The sequence below is a fragment of the Mixophyes fleayi genome, chromosome 5 (assembly GCF_038048845.1).
Source record: "Mixophyes fleayi isolate aMixFle1 chromosome 5, aMixFle1.hap1, whole genome shotgun sequence".
NCBI classification, from domain to species: Eukaryota; Metazoa; Chordata; class Amphibia; order Anura; family Limnodynastidae; genus Mixophyes; species Mixophyes fleayi.
In genome coordinates this window covers 161,102,189-161,124,144 of record NC_134406.1, presented here as the reverse complement: position 1 = coordinate 161,124,144, position 21,956 = coordinate 161,102,189, and the positions used below count along the sequence as shown (strand labels likewise).

Below are 21,956 nucleotides of genomic sequence, written 5' to 3'. Positions count from 1 at the left end.
GAATTGCCCCGCCCTACTCCACAATCACATTTCAGGAGGCATAAGTAATAACTCAGCTCTGATGTGGGACACTATAAAGGAATAAACTACATTATTTAATTTGATTTAAAAGTTACATACATTGTGTGAAATAGCTAGAATAAGGGGTACAGTTCTAAATTAAACTGTATTTAGACACTTCTCAAATAGTTATCAATTTACATTGACTGCAAACGTTCAAATTAACAATTTAATAAAAAAATAATGAATAATGAAAATTGAGATATACTATATGGACAAAATTACTTGGTCACACCTGTTAATTATTGAATTGAGTAAATGAGTTTCAATCAAACTCATTGCCAGAAGTGTATAAAATCAATCAGCTAGCCATGCAGTCTCCATTTGCAAACATTTGTGTCACAAAATGGATCATTCTGAAGAGCTCAGTGACTGCAATTGTAGTACTGTGATAGGATGCCTCCTTTGCAATAAGACGGCTCGTGAAATTTTGATCCCTGCTGGATATTCCATGGTCAACTGTAAGTGATATTATTAGAAAGTGGACATAAAATCACAGAGTGGGGTCAATGACTGCTAAGGCACATCGTGTGTAAAAGTCACCAACGCACTGTGATTCTGTTGCTGAAGAGTTCCAAACTTCCACTTGCATTAATGTAATACCAAAACTGTGCGGCTGGAGCTTAATGTAATGGATTTCCATGGCAGAGTAACTGCATGCAAACCTTGCATCACCAAGTCCAATGGCAGGCGTCGGATAGAGTAGTGTAAAGCACACAGATATTGGACTGTGGAGCAATGTAAACGTGTTCTGTGGAGTGACGAATTACGCTTCTCAGTTTGGCAGTCATATGGGCGAGTCTGGGTTTGGCGGATGCCGGGCGAACGTTACCTGCCTGACTGCATTATGCCAACTGTGAAGTTTGAGGGTGGCAGTATAATAGTATGGGGCTCTTTTTCAGGGTTTGGGCTAGGCTCCTTATCTCCAGTGAAGAGCAATCTTAATGCTTCAGCATACCAAGTCATTTTGGACAATGCTATGCTTCCAACTTTGTGGCAAAAATTTGGGGAAGGCCCTTTTCTATTCCAACAGGACTGTACCCCAGTGCACAAAGCAAGGACTACAAAGACATGGTTTGATGAGTTAGTTTCGGAAGAACTTGACTCGCACAGAGCCCTGACCTCAACCCCATCGAACACCTTTGGGAAGAACTGGAACAGAGATTGTGAGCCAGGCCTTCTAGTCCAACATCAGTGCCTGACCTCATAAATGCTCTACAGAATGAATGGGCCCAAATTCTCACAGAAACACTCCAACATCTTGTGGAAAGCCTTCCTAGAAGAGTGGAAGCTGTTATCTCTGCAAAAGGGGGACCAAATCCATATTAAAGTATATGTATTTGAATACATTTTTGTATTTGAATACAATGTCATTAAAGTCCCTGATGGTGTAATGGTCAAGCATTCAAGTGTTCAAATACTTGTGTCCATATAGTGCACCAATGTTACCTAAGGGATGCTCAGGTCATAAATTCCAACCATACATGATTTTGATTCCCAAATACAGTAAAACAGTTATAGAACCCTAGCTTTACTTTTTCTCTTATTTTGGGGGTACCAGGATTGTAATGTAAGGGTTGACGAGCATTGTTTCAAAGCTTCTAGTAGAAAAAAGTGGTAGGCTGGGAAAATTAGGATACATGATGGTTCTAATCCTACATGATCTCGCTGGAAATCACCACTGGATGGAATTGATGGATAATTTGCAACACTTTAAACTACAAAGTTTTGCCCCTGGATGTTCCATCAAAATGTCCATATATAAATTTATTCTTATGCAAGATTCTCATTCCTATTATGCCTCAATGTTGTATAAATGTTAAAAGTATGTCATTGTTATCATCCCCTATATGTAAATATTGCCTAATCTGTATTGCGCTATGGGAGATGTTGGCCCATTATAATTCTATATTAATAATAATGATTATAATAAAACGACGTATGCTGCTAAATTAATATCTATGACTGTTCATCATCTCTATCATAATCTCTTAAAATTAATTCCTGCGTGATCAGGTTTCTTCCTAACTGAAAGTTACAAGCATATAGCCTCTTTCATTTACATGGTTAAGCTTGCTACTTTCATTTTCTATTGTTGCAGCTGTCAAACATAGGAATTAAAAGCTTGAGCTTTGATGTGTCATTAATGCATGGGGTGACAATGTATATATATTTTTTCCTCCAAATCTGAGAATTAAGAATGATGGATGTTTTCTTAGCTTTACTTGAAAGCTTTTGTGCATACTGACTTAAGCAGTATTTTATTTCATAATTTGCAACAAGCACAACTCTATTCTGTGGTAGCTATGATGGAATGAGATGCATGATGGTTTATACAGTGCACCCCCCTTTGTTGAAACAAAAAATAGCTTACTTTTTGCCCATAGCAAATCAAATAAACTGTCCCTGTCGGAAGTCCAGTATATACAAATCACTACCATGCAAGTTCTGAAAAATCAGGCTATGTTAGACCATATCTTACCTACTTTTCTCCAAGCTGTAATTTAATGTGTGACTGTGAACAGTCCAAAAGGTAAATGTTTTCTTGATTATTCACATTGCAAAGTCTTGATCATGACAATAAATTTTTATGCTCATACCAATGTTCAGTATTCAATAACATCCTCTCTGGGGCCTTTAACATGTTACTTTATAATCTCACAAAAATAACAATGGTCTTTTCAATCTTAAAAATAGACATTAAGTTTTGAGAAGCATTATAGTTGGATAATGCTTTTAGAAAAAAACTGTAATCAGTTTAAAAAGCACAGTGACACAGTGGTTAGCATTGCTGTCTCACAGTGCTGGGGGCATGGGTTTCGATTCCAGCCAGGACCCTATCTGTGTGGAGTTTGTATGTTGCCCCTGTGTTTATGTTCCCCTGGGTGCTCTGGTTTCCATCCATAATCCAAAGACATAATGGTTTATTAGCGTCTGACTAAATTAACCCTAGTGTGTGTGTCTATGTAGTAGACTGGGGCAGGGACTGTGAATGATTAAATATTCTCTGTACAGCACTGGGCAATATGTAGACGCTAATAATAGTTTTCTCACTTTATTCAAGAACTGTTTGAAATTCCCTCCCTTCACAACAGTGGTACTTTGGTGGGGGTCCCTGTTCTGACAACCACCCAATTGCTATATTTAGCAGGGTCTCTGACAATATTCTGCGCTCTGCAGTGTTGGAGTACTACGGAGGGGACCCCTACAAAAGTACTGTTCCTCTGAAAGGTAGTAGTTTAGTAACTGCCTTCAATCCAAGTTTTTAATTAAGTTATAAATAGGAAGGCATACTAAACACAAAATAAGAAACCAAGCCATAATAACATTGCTAAGCAATGCTTCTGGATTCATTACTACTTAATTAATCAATCATGTTTCCATTTACTTGGAAAAAAAAAGAAAAACTTTTCTCTCTTCAAATACCATCTGTAATATCTAATTGTTAACAGCACGTCAACTCAATTTAACTTGCTTTAGAATCGTCTTGAAGCTCAGCGCTCGGTTATTGGCAGTGCCTCCAAGTAATTCACAAGGTAGATCTGTTGGGACAAGACATCAGATGGCTATGAGCTTGCTTTGCCACTTTTTTTCTTTATGTTTACAGTAGCCAAAATTTCCAAGCTGTTTTGCAAATACTGCAGCTGCTGAAAACTTTAAGATAAGGAGTTCAACCAGACAACAACACTGCATAGAAAGGAAATAGTAATGTTTGGACAATCAGCTCATACAAGACTCAGCCAGTTAGGAATATAAGTAAAAAGTCCACACTATGTGAAGATTTGTCTACATTGCGAACACAGACCCATAAAACATATCATCAAGCTACAATAAACCCAACAGCCTGCCCCAACTGCCAATGGGGAAATCACTCCAATCTTTCTGCAATGCTGCACATTCATTCAGTGGAAATAAAAGCTAACTTTTTCTTTTTATCATGCATAAACTGTTGATTTTATTTGTTTATGTAAAAAAGAAATCATACTGTTTTTTCCCTGCTACAGAACTATGACATCTGTGTTTTCAGAATGCTGGGCAGTGTCAAAACGGAGTATTATTTTTTTGCATAATGTGCACCCATTTTTTAAATAATAACCTCAAAGCACTGCATTTGTCATCGTGCATGCAGTCTACAAACATCACGCCAATCAAGCACAGTACTGACTAGATTATGCCCAGTGCAAAAATTTATTTCAACAAGAAATTATCACACAAGTGTACATACACAGTGTTCTCCCCAGAAAATGTTGCCACCCGGGTGGCATTAAGTAGTAGCCAGATGGGGCAGTAGTAATACTTTGCAATAATATTGAAACATTTTGGAGGTCATTGCACACACCTGCCAACAGGGCCGCCATCAAGGGGGTACGGGGGGGTTCTGTTGTACCGGGCCCGGGCTCACCAGGGGGCCCGGTACAACAGCTCAGCAAAGACTTACCTGGGGCCCGCCGCTGGTCTCTGCTATTCTGTCTTCAGCCTGGCTGTCACCGTGACAGCCAGGCACCAGGATCCGATCCCAGGGGTGGAGGAATCATTCCCCCTGTCACAGGCAAAGCACATGATCGCAGAGGGAATGAATCCTCCACCCCAGGTAAGTATGTGTTGCTCATGGGGGGGGGCGCTCATGGAGGGCGGCCCGCTCATGGGGGGCAGGGTGGCACGGGGGCCCGTACTGGGCCCGATTTTTTCTGAAGGCAGCCCTGCCTGCCAAGACTGGTCAGACTGGTGGTCTGTGGTCTAACACACACTGCTGGCTGTAGTGCTCACATAGTGCCTGTTCTAATGGGAGAAACAATGGTTTATTCTATTATAATAGGACTCTGTTGGGCTCCAACAGCCAGGTGTCAAGTAAAAATAGCCTAGTGGAGCACCCAGGAAAATAGGTCTTGGGGAGAGCACTGATATACATAGAACCCAGCAAAATAGAGCACATACTGGTTACTAGTATAAAATGTTGAATTTTGGTTGCTAATAAACAGTGATATGTTCAATTGGTGACTGGTCACCACCTTGTCCTGTGTACTCACTGGCCCACACTCCTAGTATATATGTTGTTGATGCAGAATTCCAGAGCTACTAACCATCTGAGAAATATAGTGCGGGAGTACTATATTTTCCATCCCACTGTGAACGCCTAGTGGCTGCTGGAGATAAGTGCAGCAAAACAAATTGAGCTCTTTTAGCATATGAAAAACTAAACCCACAGTAGCTCCATGACATAGGAGGAGGAATTATCTCCTTGCATCTGCTGCTTGTGTCACATTTAGTAGAGCCTTGAATGAGTCTGCTTTCATTTTCACCGAAATACAAAAAGATGGAATGTCTACTTTCTAATGCTAGTTCTATTTTTACAGGTGGATACAGGTGGAAGACATATGGGTGGCAAAATAAGTGTCTAATTTAACTTGCGTATTTTGAAGTGGATTAAAAAAACATACTTTCCGCAACAAGCAGCAGCCTGACAGGGTGTGTCTGCAATCAAACAGAGCACCTGCAACGAAGGTGGGTGTGTTATCTGTCCATTAAGTTAGGGCTGTGGGAGAAGGGTAAACTATTTAAACCTGTCTGATTCACTGCTCAGTTATGACAGATACCAGATAATGGTCTCTGTCTATCTAGCGTTAGGGTCACAAGAAAGAGTGTGGAACTCCATGCAGTCAATTTACTTTACCATCCTGATAATAAATGCAAAGTAAAAAAAAGCAAAAAAGGTGTTCATGTGGTGTGCATCACCTGAAGTGTGTCTGTGTTACAGAGGGTAAATAAGGGAGATTACCATATTTAAAGCAAGGGCTTCTACACAAATGTGGCCCGTGAGGTAATTAAGCAAATAACACCCCAGCATGGTCAGTATGGTCAGTATCATATAAAAATGCTACACTACCCAGTACGACTATAATTATGGCTAGCTCGGTGGCAAGAGGAGAGCTCAGTGACTTTAAAGGAGGGATGATTTCACAGTGCTGGGGTCATGATTTTGATTCCCGACCATGGCCTTATCTGTGTGAAGTTTGCATGTTCTCCCCGTGTTTGCGTGGGTTTCCTCCGGGTGCTCCGGTTTCCTCCCACACTCCGAAAACATACTGGTAGGTTAATTGGCTGCTATGAAAATATACCCTAGTCTCTCTGTCTGTCTATGTCTGTGTATGTTAGGGAATTTAGACTGTAAGCTCTGGGGTAGGGACTGATGCGAATGAGTTCTCTGTACAGTGCTGCGGAATCAGTGGCGCTATATAAATAAATGGTGATGATGATGATTGTTAACATGAATTTGGCAGAAGCTTCGGTGACCAAAACAGCTCAACTTGCTAATGTTTCACAAGCAATGATGTCTAAATTGATGTCAACATGTAATTCTGAGGGAAGCACATCATTAACAAAGGGAAAGAGTAGCAGAGGCGCTTACTCCAGGATTGTGATATCAAATTCAAAGTGCCAGTAAAAACAGGTAAACAACTGCAGATCAATTGACTGCAAATTTCAACCTGTGGCGTTAGCAACCATTTTAATCAAAATCAGTTGGACATATATTTCAAGAAGCAGGATCTCATAGTCAGATTGCAATGACGAAAGAGCTCATCTCAACGGGCAATCCACATTTGTAAGATCAATGGTGCAAAGAGCCCAGGTAATACACTACAGAGCAGTGGAAGAAGCTTGTATGTTCAGATGAATTATTCCTCAATAAATAGATGAGTGTACTTGTAGCACCAACCTAATTAAGAACTCTGCAGCCTGAGTGCTTCCTTCCAACAGTGAAGGGTTCTGTTGGTTCTGTAGTTTACAAATTCATGAAGAAGGGATAGTAGTTATTATGTTGTGCTGCCCAAATGATCACTTTAATTAAACATAAAGTTTATTATGTACATTTTAGAATATCTATTCCCACAAAATCAGATTATAAAAAACAGCAATTATTTAAACAAATGAAGCAATGTAAAAAATAGAGTAATTAAAATAATCGCACCAAGTGTTAGACTGATAATTTCAATTCCTTTGCAGGATTATTAATAATTACATGTATTCCTTACAAAATGAAGCTATTAATATTTATCTTATTCTTACTTCTATACATGTTGTTCCATAGAACGATACTTTAACCACAGTCCATGATATTGCTGAGTTGTTCATAACCCTCCAAACATACGAAGACAAATGTATATAGCAAGGATAATATATGTATTTATCTGGTGTGATAGGGAATTAGTTCCATTAGAAGTTTTTCGGTCAGTGATGTAGAGTTTGGTGCAAAATATGTTCTCCAACAAGCAAAATTTAAACATAAAGATAAACATGCTTCTAATTGTTAGCAGTCAAACATGTGAAAATATTAAAGGCCTAGCCATTACCTCACTTCTTGAACTCTTACTAACATCAGTGCAGCTAGTTTGCTTAATAAACACTCTCAGTGTCTTTTGGACTCTTCTCAGGCCTCCTGCCTGACCCAGTGTCTTCACTGGGCCCTCCTCAACTCTTCTCTGAGCTGTTGTCCTGCCATATGTAAGTTTGAACTGGGGTCTTTTCAACTGTATTGGGTGGGATAAGGGCCGAATTAACCAGAGGTCTAACTGGGCTTCAGCCCAAGGGCCTCGGGCATCCAGGGGGCCCTTCAAAGTCCTCAGCAGCATTATCGATCAATGATGCTGAGCACTTTCACTGCAGTCATCCATCCCTGGCGCTCAGTGATCTGCTTACTGAGGAGACTCGCGAGATCTCCTCAGTAAGGAGCATACAGCACGCCGCGGAAGGAGGACTGCAGTGACAGGTAAGCGCCTGGGGGGGGGGCTTCATGGGGGGCGGCTCACATTGGGGGCCTCACGGGGGAATGGAGGTCCCCTTAGCCCGGGGGCCTCCATTCCCTTAATCCGGCCCTGGGTGGGATCCTGCATTTCCAGGTCTGAATAGGAGGCCAACTAGTGCCATGTAGCCGGTTATTACAACACAGGGTATGGAGATATTCCTCTCCCCATCCTTTAATACAGGACTCCATGATTCAATTGTCCAAAACTTGTACAACCCCAGTAGTGAGTAAAACTATAAATAACTTGGTTTATGTATTATTTTTTGTTCTTTCTAATCTTTATTATGTAGCAACCTTCAAGTTACAGGGTCCGATAGTAAATAAAAAAACTCTCTGCATTAGTCATAGCAAACGTAACATGCTGTCTGCTTCCGCAAGCCACATTATTTCATGTGAAGATATTATCTTGCTTCATCTGCCTCCTTTAAATAATAGATTATTCAATAAGCTTTATAATAAATACTTAAAATATGTATCTTTTTTATTTTTTCAATCATTCTCATCTATCATTCAATTGAAAAAGTTTAGAAACTTCTCTGTAGACATAAACTTCCTTCTTATAATGCCAAGTATTCCTTCCTTCTCAAGAATGTTCCTGTTTACATATAATGTGCATTTTATGATACTATGTTGCAGTGATGTGTGTCCCTCCTGAACATTCTCCACTCTTATCTCTCAATAAATATATATCTACCTGAGTCTTATATTAGAAGTGTATAGTTGTTTAATATTAGTGGTCGCTCGTCCCAGTTCCCTGGACCAGTTATGACTTTAATAAAACTAATAGACCAGCATAGATAAGCCCCACTATTGATTTCTTCACATAATTAATTTATCCTGCCTTATTACAATCATTCTAATAACTCAGTCATTCTTCCAGATATTAGAACACTCAGCCAGAAACGCCAACGCATATTTGCTGTACAGCTTTGTCAAGGCTAAAACTGTGCACAGAGGGAGACTGAGGATTTAAAGCAAACATGTTTTAAAACGTCACATCTTGCATTTACCAATTGAGTAGTGTTTGAATGGCAGGCCCTCCCGCCTATACTGATAGAAAAACTTACTACAATGTTTATGTTATCAATACTATTGTTATTAAAACCAGTACAACCAATCCATGCATGTCATTTTATTAGTCTTGATAAGAAATTCACAGGGAATGCCTGACTATGTTTACATATAACAGCAACCATCCATAGGTGATTACAAGTACAAACAGGCAGACAGAATCATCATCATCATCATTTATTTATATAGCGCCACTAATTCCGCAGCGCTGTACAGAGAACTCATTCACATCAGTCCCTGCCCCATTGGAGCTTACAGTCTAAATTTTCTAATATAGACACACAGACAGAGAGGGAGACAGACAGACAGACAGACAGAGAGGGAGAGACTAGGGTCAAATTTGATAGCAGCCAATTAACCTAACAGTATGTTTTTGGAGTGTGGGAGGAAACCAGAGCACCCGGAGGAAATCCACTCAAACACAGGGAGAACATACAAACTCCTCACAGATTAGGCCATGGTCGGGAATCGAACTCATGACCCCAGTGCTGTGAGGCAGAAGTGTTAACCACTAGGCCACTGTCTGCCCCAAACAGAATAATTCAGGATACAAGTTAAACAGTATCCTTAACGGCTACTAATTTCTCTTCTGATACTTAATAAATATATATTATGCCTAATTGTGTCTTGCCCTAATGTCCGTAATGTATCATGGGAAATCTCAAGTCTTTTACAATACATGTTTTAAATAAATGTAATTAATGGACCAATCAGCTACCTAAAGAAAATAACCCAATATTGAATTTCGGTTCATGGGTTGCCGAATTGTAACTTTGGCAGTACAATGTGGTAAAACACAGTTGGCAATATTTCAAATATGTTAAGTTTCTAGTGATCTATGTCCATACTTTTTAATTTCAGTACACGGGCCAACATGACTTGACCTTAACATTCTTCACTGAACTTCAGAATACCTAAAGTTAATAATGTATAATGACATCTAGCTTATATTCATAATAGTTACATTTTTAAGTGAGGAATGAAAATAACCAACTATATATAGTAAGGCAATTATGGTGTTATGATACTAACGAAAAAAAAAAATCCAGGTAGGCAATTATCTAAATATAGCCCACTTTCAACATTAACTAATATTAGAGAGTTTGATTCATAAAACACCTGCTGCTTGTTAAAGCTATCTACACTGTACCAGGTTAGAAAGTGCTCACTTTAGGCAGACTTCAAATCTGAGATAAAAAAAAAATGTTTTTATGTTAAGGATGTCAGGAAATGTTTTGAAGCTTGACAAAGTCAAAGTATTAACCAGCTATATTTATGCTATCTTGGTTTGGATCAAAATACAGTCAAAATATCACTCATATTTACAAACTACTAGATGAGCAGGAAGCTGTGGATACAAATATTGTAACTCCTGTGCATTCTATAGCCTATACATTATAACATTTCTAAAATGTACATTGTAAATACATTGTGGCTTTTATATCACTTCATTTAGTTCTTTACATTTTAATTATAATTTAGCCCCAAAGTGTTTGACTTTCCCCATCTTGACAATCGCTCAAGTTCACCTGCCCTTGTTCAACAGGGTGCGGATAAAACCCTCCCAGAGAATTGTCACAGTGAAAAGTCACAGCAATATTTTATTCTTTAAGTAGCCTATCTATGCATTGTCCAAACCAAGGCAGTAGCAAACATTTCAAATATTTCATACTGTTAATTTTTTAAATATATATTATTAAATGTACCAATTTTCACTGACACCTTATTTATAGAATTATAATAATAAACAAATATATAAACAAGAAACAATAATGAACAATTTAGGGGAGTGAAGAATAGTCAGTTGTATGCAATAGTTTTACTGATCACTATATCTTTTTTTAACAGATTAAGAAAAAAACCTACTTTTAATGACAAAACATTTACAGATGTCTGGCAAATAATGACAATGATATTAGAAAGCTAACAGTAATCTTTGCTAATAAGTTTCCATTTGCATAGCAACCAGGGGATAGTTTTGTTACTATGCACATACTATGCCCAGGATATTTACATGTAAATTTACAGATTTATGTCTTCATAACAAAAGTGTCTTTCCGTACAACCTAGCACTACTTAATTCTCCAGGTCTATATACCAATCAGCCAAAACATTAAAACCACCTGCCTAATATTTTATAGGCTATCATTCCACAAATGATGGCAATCCCCAGACCCCTAGGAGCATATTCAATTGTCGTCGGAAACGCCAAAAGTCTCGAGCCGCGCACACTATTACCGTTAGTACGGTAATACTGCACGTAAAAACCGTTATTAGGGTAATTTTCTCGCTGGATTTCAGTTCGTAGCTCCCTGAGCCGCAAGCTGAAATCCAGCTAACTACTATTACGGTAGTAGTTTTAACGCCGCGCAACCCGCAACAATTAAATATGCCCCCTTGTGTCATCAAAACATTTCGGACCCATCGAGGCACTCCACAAGACCTCTGAAGGTGGTATCTGGCTCCATGACGTTAGCAGCAGATCGTTTCAATTGCGAGGTGGAGCTTCCATGGCTCAGACTTGTTTTTCCAGGATGTCCCACAGATGGTCGATCGGATTGAGATCTGGGGAATTTGGAGGCCAAGTCAACATCTTGAACTCTTTGTCATGTTCCTCAAACCATTACTGAACAATTTTTGCAGTGTGGCAGAACGCATTATCCTGCCCAAAGAGGCCACTGCCATCAGGGAATACCAGTGCCATGAAGGAGTGTACTTGGTCTGCAACAATGTTTCATTAGGTGGTACGTGTCAAAGTAATATCCACATTAATGCCAGGACCCAAGGTTTCCCACCAGAACATTGCCCAGAGTTCCCATGCACACTGCATGCAATTTCAGCGGTGGACAGGGGTCAGCATGGACACTCTAATCTGTATACGGCTATGCAGCCCCATACACAGCATGCTGCGATGTTCTGACACCTTTCCACCATAGCCAGCATTAACTTTTCAGCAGTTTGTGCTACACTAGCTCTTCTGTGGTATTGGACCAGGCAGGCTAGCCTTCGCTCCCCACGAGTATCACTGAGCTTTGGGTGACCATGACCCTGTCGCTGGTCCACCGGTTGTCTTTCCTTGGACCCCTCATGGTAGGTACTAACCACAGCATACCAGGAACACCCCACAAGACCTTCCGTTTTGACCCAGTCATCTGGCTATCACAATTTGGCCCTTGTCAAAGTCCTTAGGCTTGCCCATTTCACTTGCTTCCAAAACATCAATTTCAAGAACTGACTTTCACTTGCTGTCTGATATATCCCATCCCTTAACAGATGCAATTGTAACAAGATTATAGACATTATTCATTTCACTTGGCAGCGGCTTTACTGTTGTGGTTGATCAGTGTCTATCCACCATAGCTATGAGATCAGTACTTCACCACTTGCCCAAGAACTGGTTGCGTAGGTGATGTCAAGGAGTACTCCAAGCTACTTTTGTTATTCATTACTTTACCTTGTTTGTTTCTTTACACAGAAATATTTGAATCATAATCAGAGCTCGACTAAAGCCCACAAGCAGTAAAAAAAGAATGAACAGGCTGAACATGCTGTATAAAAAGCATTAAACTTATCTCTGTTTAAACATAACATACTGTGTATAATATTAATTCTTTGCTAGGAGATTTGTATAAACATAACCTTAGGTGGTCTTGCAGTATGTAAATATTGCCATAGCTTTCTTATCAGAAAAGAACGGCTTTCACACACCCTTACACACTTAATGTAAACATGCCTTTATAGTTTATGATGGCTGTTTTAATTCTGCATAAAGTGTATATCCCCAGTGTATGTTTAAAGTGTTTGGCAACACTCTGACATCTTTACAAATTATAAAATGGAATTTTATAATGGAATGTATTTATTTATGGAATACTTTACATTTTTTCGCTCAGCCTGGTCTGTATCAGCGATTTACATCCAAATATATATTTGGAAATTATTTTTTGATACATTTTTGATTCACTCAAACTCCATAGTCATCTTATCTTGAAATTATAATAAAAATAATGTAACCTTTAGTGCAGCGATGTCTAACTGTGTTTTGACAGCACTGTTTGTTTTGCCATAAATAAATATTTACTGACATTTTTTATTGACATTCACCGACACATCTCTATGTGATATCAATTCATCTCCAAAGGTTAAACCATCTAATGCAGTCATTCAAAGGCTGTATGGGTGGCCCTCTAACCGTCAAAAGGGCCACACATTGCCCTTATTCTCAGTAATACAAATAATAGTTTTGTAATCAAAGAAAGAGACACCTATCTATCTGTAGTAACATATCAGAAGGCATTTTAAACAAGTGTTATAAGCTATAGCAAACAAATCTAACAATCATCGTCACCATTTATTTATATAGCAAATCTAAACAATAAATCAGGAAGGAGCTGTGGACTGCAGGATACGGCACTGAGGGTTACATGTGGCCCTAGAGCCACCTGTTTCCCAACACCGTGCTAATGTGTAATAGCTGATAGATTGAAAGCCATTGATTGATTTAATTTTTATTGATGGCAGCACATCCATTCCTGGAATCTACGCATCATAGGTCTTATGAGGCAAATGACTTATGAGGCTGCGGCTACGTGAGTGATAGTGCTGTGCAATTCTACAGCCCTATTGAATACTCACCAATCTACAGTATATGTAATGTTTCCTAACATTGAAATTGATTTCTAGCTTTTAATTGTTCTCAATACAAGCTAATGTCCTCCTTTGTCAGCAGTCAAATTAGACAGAGAAAGGCCCATTACTATACTCTGCTATGGATTTACTAACATATTGGGCAAAAATGCAAGTATGCTTCCTCCATGGATAAAACCTTGCCTTAAATATTTTCAGTTCTGATAAGTATGTGAAGTTCAGAATATATCATTATAAGTCGTTTTTTTAATGTGAAGAAAACGGCATATTAGGTTCATTTGAAATTTAATTTTAATGTAATGTAAAATGTTAAATTTATTCATGTTCATGATTTGTTTCTCCATGCTGTTGTAATAACTACAGCTATATACTCCACCTTTCACCAGAAAGCTGTCAGGATTGTCATTTATTGTAGTTGAATATTGTAGTTGTAAACCTATAGGGTTCTATGAAAAACAAAAAATAAGATGTTACACAACTCAGGAAGGAGGTGCAATCACTGTAGGATTGAGTCACTGTAGAGCAAACTCCTGTGGAACGTGTAGGGTACCTAATTCCGACACTGGAAATGTTGGCACTTAATCTGCCGACTCGTATGCTGACATTTCCCTTGTGCTTTCAGGTTGGCAATGTCGATAGTGTAATTGGCAACATTCACAATGTTGCCAATGACAATGCCGACATTAAAAAAGCAATGCCTTCGGGTCCGGGGTATAGCCGCCGGCATTGCTCTTTTAATGTCAGCATTGTGATTGACGACATTGTGAATGTCGTCAATCACACAGTCGACACTGGTAACCTGTCATCACAATGGAATTGTTGGCATTTAGCCTACTGACATCTTCATGTCGGCAGCTTAAGTGCCGACAGTTCCAGTGTCGAAATTATCAATGCCATGGTGTGTTACAATTAAATTATTAGTTGTGATGGTGACTTTGGAATACAGGCACATAACTGACAGCCCTGTCAAATTCACAGCTAAGTGCATTTTAGTACAAACTTTAGCAAATGATCACTCAGCGAGAACCAATATAATAGTGATATTTATTATGTCCTGTGATGCAAGTAAAAGGTTAGATTGGGTGTTCCTGTATAAGATTATTCACAGGAACAGAGTTTTCTAAAGAGCTTTATAAAATAGTAAGGGTAGACTTACCCCCGTGTATTAAACTCCCATTGTCCCATAGATTGTAAGCTTGCGGGCAGGATCCTCTGTATGTATTGCCCAGTATTGTTTTATTACTGTTTGTTCCCAATTGTAAAACGCTACGGAATTTGCTGGTGCTATATAAATAAATGTTGTTGATGATGGTGATGATAATATCTGCAATTTACCAGAATGAAAGAAAATGAGTGTAGTACAAGAGAGGAACTATAAGATTGTGTCTAATACAATTTCATAGAGTCATATGATCAATTCCCGTAAGAAGAAAAATTCTACTTTCACCCTAATTCTAAAATACACTATATTTAAGTATCTAAATAATAATAATATGTTTTACTGATATTGTATGAATCAATAATATTTCGATTCAAAGGGATTTAGTTATTAAGGAGAGCAAAACTTAAAAAAGGAGTAACTTTGCACCTGGGTAAAACCATGTTGCATTGGATGGGGAGGTAAATTTAGAATGTGGGGACAGGTTTATAGTAGGGGTGGGACATGTCCTAGATCAACTTTAAATTTCAGTGTAAAAATAAAGCTATCAAGTATTTGTGTGCTACATGAAAAAATAGCCATTATTTAACTTATGTACAAAATAACAAACTAATTTGCACCCCTTGCATTGTAACACAGTTTGAACAGAAGCAAGCTTATCCCATTTTTATTTGCTTTGGTCTCCTTAATGAGGCCCAAAATGTTTATCATGCGATCACAGGAATATAGGAAATTATTATAACACCTAGTTATCAATTTCCAGGCAAATATCTCCCTAATTTTATAGATAATAGTCTCAAAATAATGGGATTTTACAACACATTTTGTAATGCTTTCCATTATTAAAGATAAAACATTTTAAAATGGGCAAGTCTGACACCGGATCCTTGACTGATATAAAAAAAATCAAAGGGTGCTTAATATTGTAAGTTGGCTTTCAGTTATCACGTAACTTGCAGCAAGTGGGTGTGATCTCCATAGGTCTATTAAGGATTAGTTAGTGTGGGTGTTTTCTGTCTGACAGTCTATTACCTCCTTACATTTAATACAACTGCTGCAGAACACACAATCCTAACAATTATAGAATTTTATTCAGGATTAAGTATAATGTAGAACAATCTATTTACTAATGATTATCTTTAAAAAGACCCTGCTGATAAATTATAACACACTTGTCACGATCCATAATGAAACACATAAAGGATTACTTATTAGTTTATCAGGAAAGTTGTACATTTGGTGGACCTATTTGCCATGTAGGGCCCTCATAACTATTTTACAGGCCCTTTGCTCCACTGGCCAAACTTATCCTTATCCCTCCCGATCAGATCATTTATTTAATAGGTCTGAAATTATGTATTTACAAAATATTTGTGGACCATTAACATTTTCTGACTGGTCCACAAATATATTATATTTACATAAGTACAAAATAACATGAAAAACCACTGCATTAGAACAATTGGAGTGGATGTCATTACACATGGTACCTCATTTAGAGTTGGACGCAAAGTCCGTTTTAGGTGCATCCAACAAAAAAACACTATCATGCATGTGCAGAAAGCACCAAATCCGCCTGCATCTTGGACACTTGCGCCTAAAACAGACTTTGCGTCCGAGTCTAGATGAGGTCCATGAACTTTTTTTTTTTGTCCTCCAGATGTAGAAATCCAATCGAGCGTTGCCTCACTCTATACCTCTCTAAGGCAATAATTCAAAGTTTCTTGCCACCTCCATTTCTCCAGGGAATAATTATGCTGGTGTCTTATGGGAACCTGAGTGATACACTACAGGTTATGGCCAAAGAGTAAAGATCTTATTTATTCCATACTCCATAAATATCATGCTAGTGGTTTGGAACCCCCATCCCCTACTGTTGACTGCCATTAGGCCAGTCAATATTTAATGTCTTGCTATTTGTTTAGCATAGGTTATTAACAGACCGCACAAATTATTTTCTAATGAAGACTATGTTAATTTGTATAACAGTTCATATTGTAGCAAGGGCTAAATCCAAATAAGCTATCTGAATGTCATGCACAGACATTTCATTTACGTTTTGTTTGAGAACATGGAATAGAGCTACAATATCTGGAAAAATGTAAAGGTTTACTTTAGATTGACCTATGCTATCGCTAGAATATAAATCAGTTCTGTAATGTTTGGCTAACCACTTTGCATCAAATTAGGTGTAAAGCAATGAACATTCTCACAGAGATACAGATGCAACAATTGTACAATGTATGGCAGATAGTGCTACAACATAGCCTGAAATTACTACTTTTCATCAGCTAGGTTCCAGATGATGCTGAAAAACTCTTCCTTTTACAGACCTGTATTTTATACAGCTACTGGGGAACTGAACCACCACAATCATCATGATTAATCAGTCTCTGCAGCCATTACGTAGGAAGACTGAATTTAAACCAAACCATTTGCAGTGATGGGGTCTATTTCACACTCACCTCTAGTTTCACCTTGACACATATGAACATTTCTTATAAAATATCACACAGAAGCAAGAATAATTTGACCCTTTTCAAAGCCAAAGCATCTAATCCACTATATAATGAAAAAAAATCTGCTGGGGAAGCATCCTGCTTACTAGCTGCCAACCAGCTGCAAACCTTACACCCAGATAACAAAATTAGCATACTTGAGCAGAAATAAAGTACATACAAACAGATCATGTGATAAAACACTATTTCTTATCCCATATGAAAAGCAAACTACCTGTGAAATAAATTAGTAACATAGTTACCATTTTAACAACTACATTTTTTTTTTTAAAAAAAGCATCTATCTTGTTAGCAGCTGTTATCTTTAAATATATTTGCTGTACCATTGATTGGAGCACACATAACTCATCTCAATGTCAGCGCAGGACTTTTTCACAGACAACTAGATCACATGACAAGATTCTATCCTTCTAAAAGGTAAATAGATCAAAGCTACTTATGACTGGCCATCAGAAAGGTCAGGTGACAGGGCAGAAGAAAGCACACTACTTGGCTTTGCCCCCTGTGCCACAAGAGCAATAAATACATTACAATGGCTTTTCGTCCTTTCCCTTCCCTCGGAAACCCTGAGAACACAGACTGAAACAGGTCTGCAAAAGACAGAAGAAGAAAAAATACAGAGCCATTATCTTTAATAAATAAATGGCTCTACTGTCTGGAGACATTAAGACTATGGATAACAAGTATAAAGGAGGTGTACACAGTACGTCAGCTGTTTTATTTATTTTTTGCCATGCCTGTACAATTAGAATCAGTATTAATTTGCAGTATACAGAAGAGATGTTCATGTATAATATTGTGCTTTATGGAAAAAATGGACAGAATTCATATGCCCATATTTTGCCCATTTCCATTTGTAAAGAATGTAGAAAAAAATCAAGGTATTGTAAACCCAATCAAATACAGTGTCATGACTAAGCAAGTAGCGAACGAGCCAACACCCCCCCCCCCATTTTTTTTTATCTGCGCTGGAACACATTTCAGATGCTACAGTTGCCGTTCAATAGCAAGGCAAATCCTGCATTTAATCAGCAAGAATATTGATTCACCATGCAGAACTTTCTGCCTAATTCTAATAGGGCCACATGTTTTCCCTTAAATAGTGCAAGGAAACAGGAAAGTGTAAATGGCAAACTAATAGCATTTCAAGCTCTAGCTGTTTAATTTCTGAAAGCTCTCTATTTTACTAATTTGGATGCCTGCCAATATGGAAGCCCATGTTCTGATAAGGCTCCTTTTGAACTGCAAAAATGAAAAATAGGGGGAAAAAAAGTGCCCTACTTTGGCATGTGATGCTCTCTTAATAGCGCAAGTGGCAAATAGGCTTTCTAACTTCACAGTATATAGCATATACTGCATGCAAACACCAGTGTGAATACACTGAAAGCTGCTTCTGTATCTCACTGTCAGCACAAAGATGACATGCACTCAAATCCAGTTATGCAAACAATAAGCTTAATATAAGATCTTAAATGTTTGACAGATAAAAAAAAAATAACTTTAGAATATGTTAAGAAAAATGTGCAAGTGCACAGTAAACACATTCTTTGAATAGATGTTGCTGAAACCCTCATGTCCTGGCATAATTAAAAGTAACCCACATCCAAGACAGTCAAATAAATGAAAGGGTCTCCTTTGATGGGAACAGACTCAGAGCAGAGAGAGGAGAATCGCATTTCCCAAGGGAATAGGCATTTGCTTCAAAGAGAAATCAGACTGGAACATTAGTTAAATCCCCTAGGACCAATATGGGAGAAACTACAGTCATTTTCAGTGAAAAATGAAGTTCAACTAAGTTCTTAATTATTACTTTTATTGCAAACTAATCCTGATTACCTTGTCTTTTTCCTTTGGTATAATTTGCTGTGCTAAAACATAAAGATATATACAGATATGCTATAAAATGCCAGCATAATATAAAAATATCTTTAGGCAGTTTTTTTTTTTGTATGAATGCTGACTTCTGGCACAAAGTGATGAAAAATAAAAATACTGCACATGTCAATTTGTTCTTAGCCATGTTTGTATTTGACTGAGTTGATGGCTCCAAATTGGTTTTCCTGGAGAACCCAAAGGGACAGTGAATTCCCTGGAGAAATGGAAGCGTGCCCATTTCTTAAATGACTGCAATGGACAATTGCAGAAAACAGAAGAAAAAGGACACACTGATTCCCAGTGCTGCTTGTAATAGTATCGCCCTACAAAGTATGGATCTTATTTCACTTGAATCGATAGTTATTGTTTGTAGTGCCCCAAATGCTTTGATTTATTTTCTGTGAAAAAAAATACACATTGTATCACTCAATAAAGCTGGAAATAAGAAGTAAAATGATGGGGCTTTTCAACATTGTCAAAATTTACAGATATGACAACATCTTTTGAACAATATCGAGGCCTAAAACGGAGTGTAGGAAGCCATAAAATGTTCTTTCATTTTTTTTTTTAATTGTATCCCACTTTTCACATGAATAAATAAAGAAACCAAAGCATTCAGAGAGTAACCCAACTGGCACAGATATGATTTCTCTTCCCCCTCGCTGTGGAAGTATGTGCAGTGAGGTGTGCAAATCAAATTAATGTCATTATCTAGTATTAGTGCTGAGTCTTTTACAGAAAGCTGAGTGCTTTACGAATTCAGCCAGCAGTGAAAGTATATTCCTCTAGTTAAGACTTTAATGTGGACTGTGGAAGCCAGCCTGTTATGTTCGGAACTATAGACGGTGCAGCAATACCTGTTGTAGTTGGATCCTTTATTGTATTATACATTCTAGTAGATGTTAGCAATGCCTCATGCCAAATTCAAGTATAATTGCTCTTTCTTTGTGGCTGTCAGTCTATTATGTGACTGCTTCCCTTTTTTCTCAAGCAGCAAAACACTATTATTCTTTCCAAGGAGGTCATACTAGTATATATATATGAATTTCCACGGCAAAGAATGCCTGGAACTAAAAATCTAGTAATTGCATAACTCCTGAAAACATCGGCTCTTACAATTTTAATACAAATAATCATTGCTAGAAATTGAATTTAAACTTTGCTCCTTATGACACATATCACAGTTTGTAGGAGGCTGAATTACTATACAGTAGACACAAATTTAGAGACCAGATACATAAAAGTGATACCAAGCAGCTCCTTCATGTTTCAACTAATGACTCAGCAAATATATCCACTGGCACATATACCATGAACAGCCCCAGCTGTATATATATATATATATATATATATATATATATATATATATATATATATAGAACAGTACAGTACACAGTATTCATTTATATGTAATGAGAATATCTCCAAACCACCCACCCTTTACTAGTACAGCATGTGTCCCACATGGCATAAAATCCAGCTATAGTTTGTATGGCGTGTCAGATAATAGGTCCAGACGGTGTAGCAATAACAATATACATATGTCTAACCCAATTGACTGTGACTGCTGTAGATTATAAAGAGTGTGTACAACAATACACTGCCTGAGGCTAGGTTCATGGTTCATTTCCAGGAGAATGGTCTTTAGGTATCATGTATTTCACCTGTGCCGGGAAATAAGAGCGTGCAGCCAAGCAGGGTTCATGCCTGGAAGACAGCAGGATAAGATCTCCCTGCGCTACACAACGTCTGAGCATGCAGTACATATACATCCCTCAGTGTGCAACATCATTGAGTGAGGTGACCTTCAATAACCTGCGCTGCTGTTAACTTTCTACATAACGTGTTGGAATAGAAGCTCTATTCAGATCAATACGAGACTGTACCGATAAGACCTGTCTTTTAAGAACAACAAAAAGAAGAAAGCTTCATCTCCTTACCGGCGATATGAGGTGGCAGCAGGGTGAGTCTCATTCAGTGGCACGCTGGTCAGCGCTTCTCTGCTGCTGTCACTGCTTTATTTCCCCACAATAGCACCTCCTCCTCCTCCTCTGCTAGATCTACTTCAGTCTAACTGGGGCTCCGTTCCACAGCATCACTTTTAACTCTGACAAGCAAGGAGACGAAATCATAGGGCTTTCTAGCTGATTAATAATGGGGGGTGGGGGGGGACAGAGAAAGCCCTCCCTGAAGCACTGAGACTCTGCTGCCTCTGCTGTTACTAAAGCCGCAGAACTCAGCATGCAAAGGTTAAGGACTGAGGGAAGCAGGCTCTAACACATACACACTGATTTGCAAGTGAATTCAGTGGGAGGGTACCCAAAGAGGAGGGCTTTGTTAAGGATCCCTTGTCAAAGAAGGACTTTTTGTGTTTGAAGTCTGAACCAATCATCCAAATCGGACATACTGTCAGTGAGAGGAGGAAGAAAGGAGGTCAAGGCACAATCACATAACTTCCAGTTAATATTTCCCCTAGTAGATCATTTTTTTTTTCATCTCATGAATTCACATGTTTTGTGTCTTTTATAAAATATGTTAATCTGTTTAAAACATATTCCATAACAATAATGAGCTCAAACTTATTATTATTATTATTATTATTATTATTATTATTATTATTATTATTATTATTATTATTATCATCAACATCACTATTATTAAATACACACCGAATAGCAAAATTGCAAAAATGTTTCAGCTCCCATAGAAACAGAAGGTGAGAATGGCAGGAGAGTGCTGTATACCACATTTAATCAATTTCTACATTTTTAGTTGTGTACAAAGGCTTTACTAGCATCACACAGTGTACATTTAAACTTGAGTT

The 21,956-nt window shown here is 38.1% G+C and overlaps 1 protein-coding gene across 1 annotated transcript in view; it reads right to left on the bottom strand.

Annotated features, from left to right (window-relative positions):
* Positions 1-21,414, bottom strand: part of LOC142158712 (cadherin-6-like) — a 244,776-nt gene extending 223,362 nt beyond the window's left edge. The window contains exon 1 of the mRNA XM_075212933.1: positions 21,073-21,414. The gene's annotated coding sequence lies outside the window, so the exon portion shown is untranslated. The remainder of the gene's footprint in view (positions 1-21,072) is intronic.
* Between the last annotated feature and the right edge of the window lie 542 nt (positions 21,415-21,956).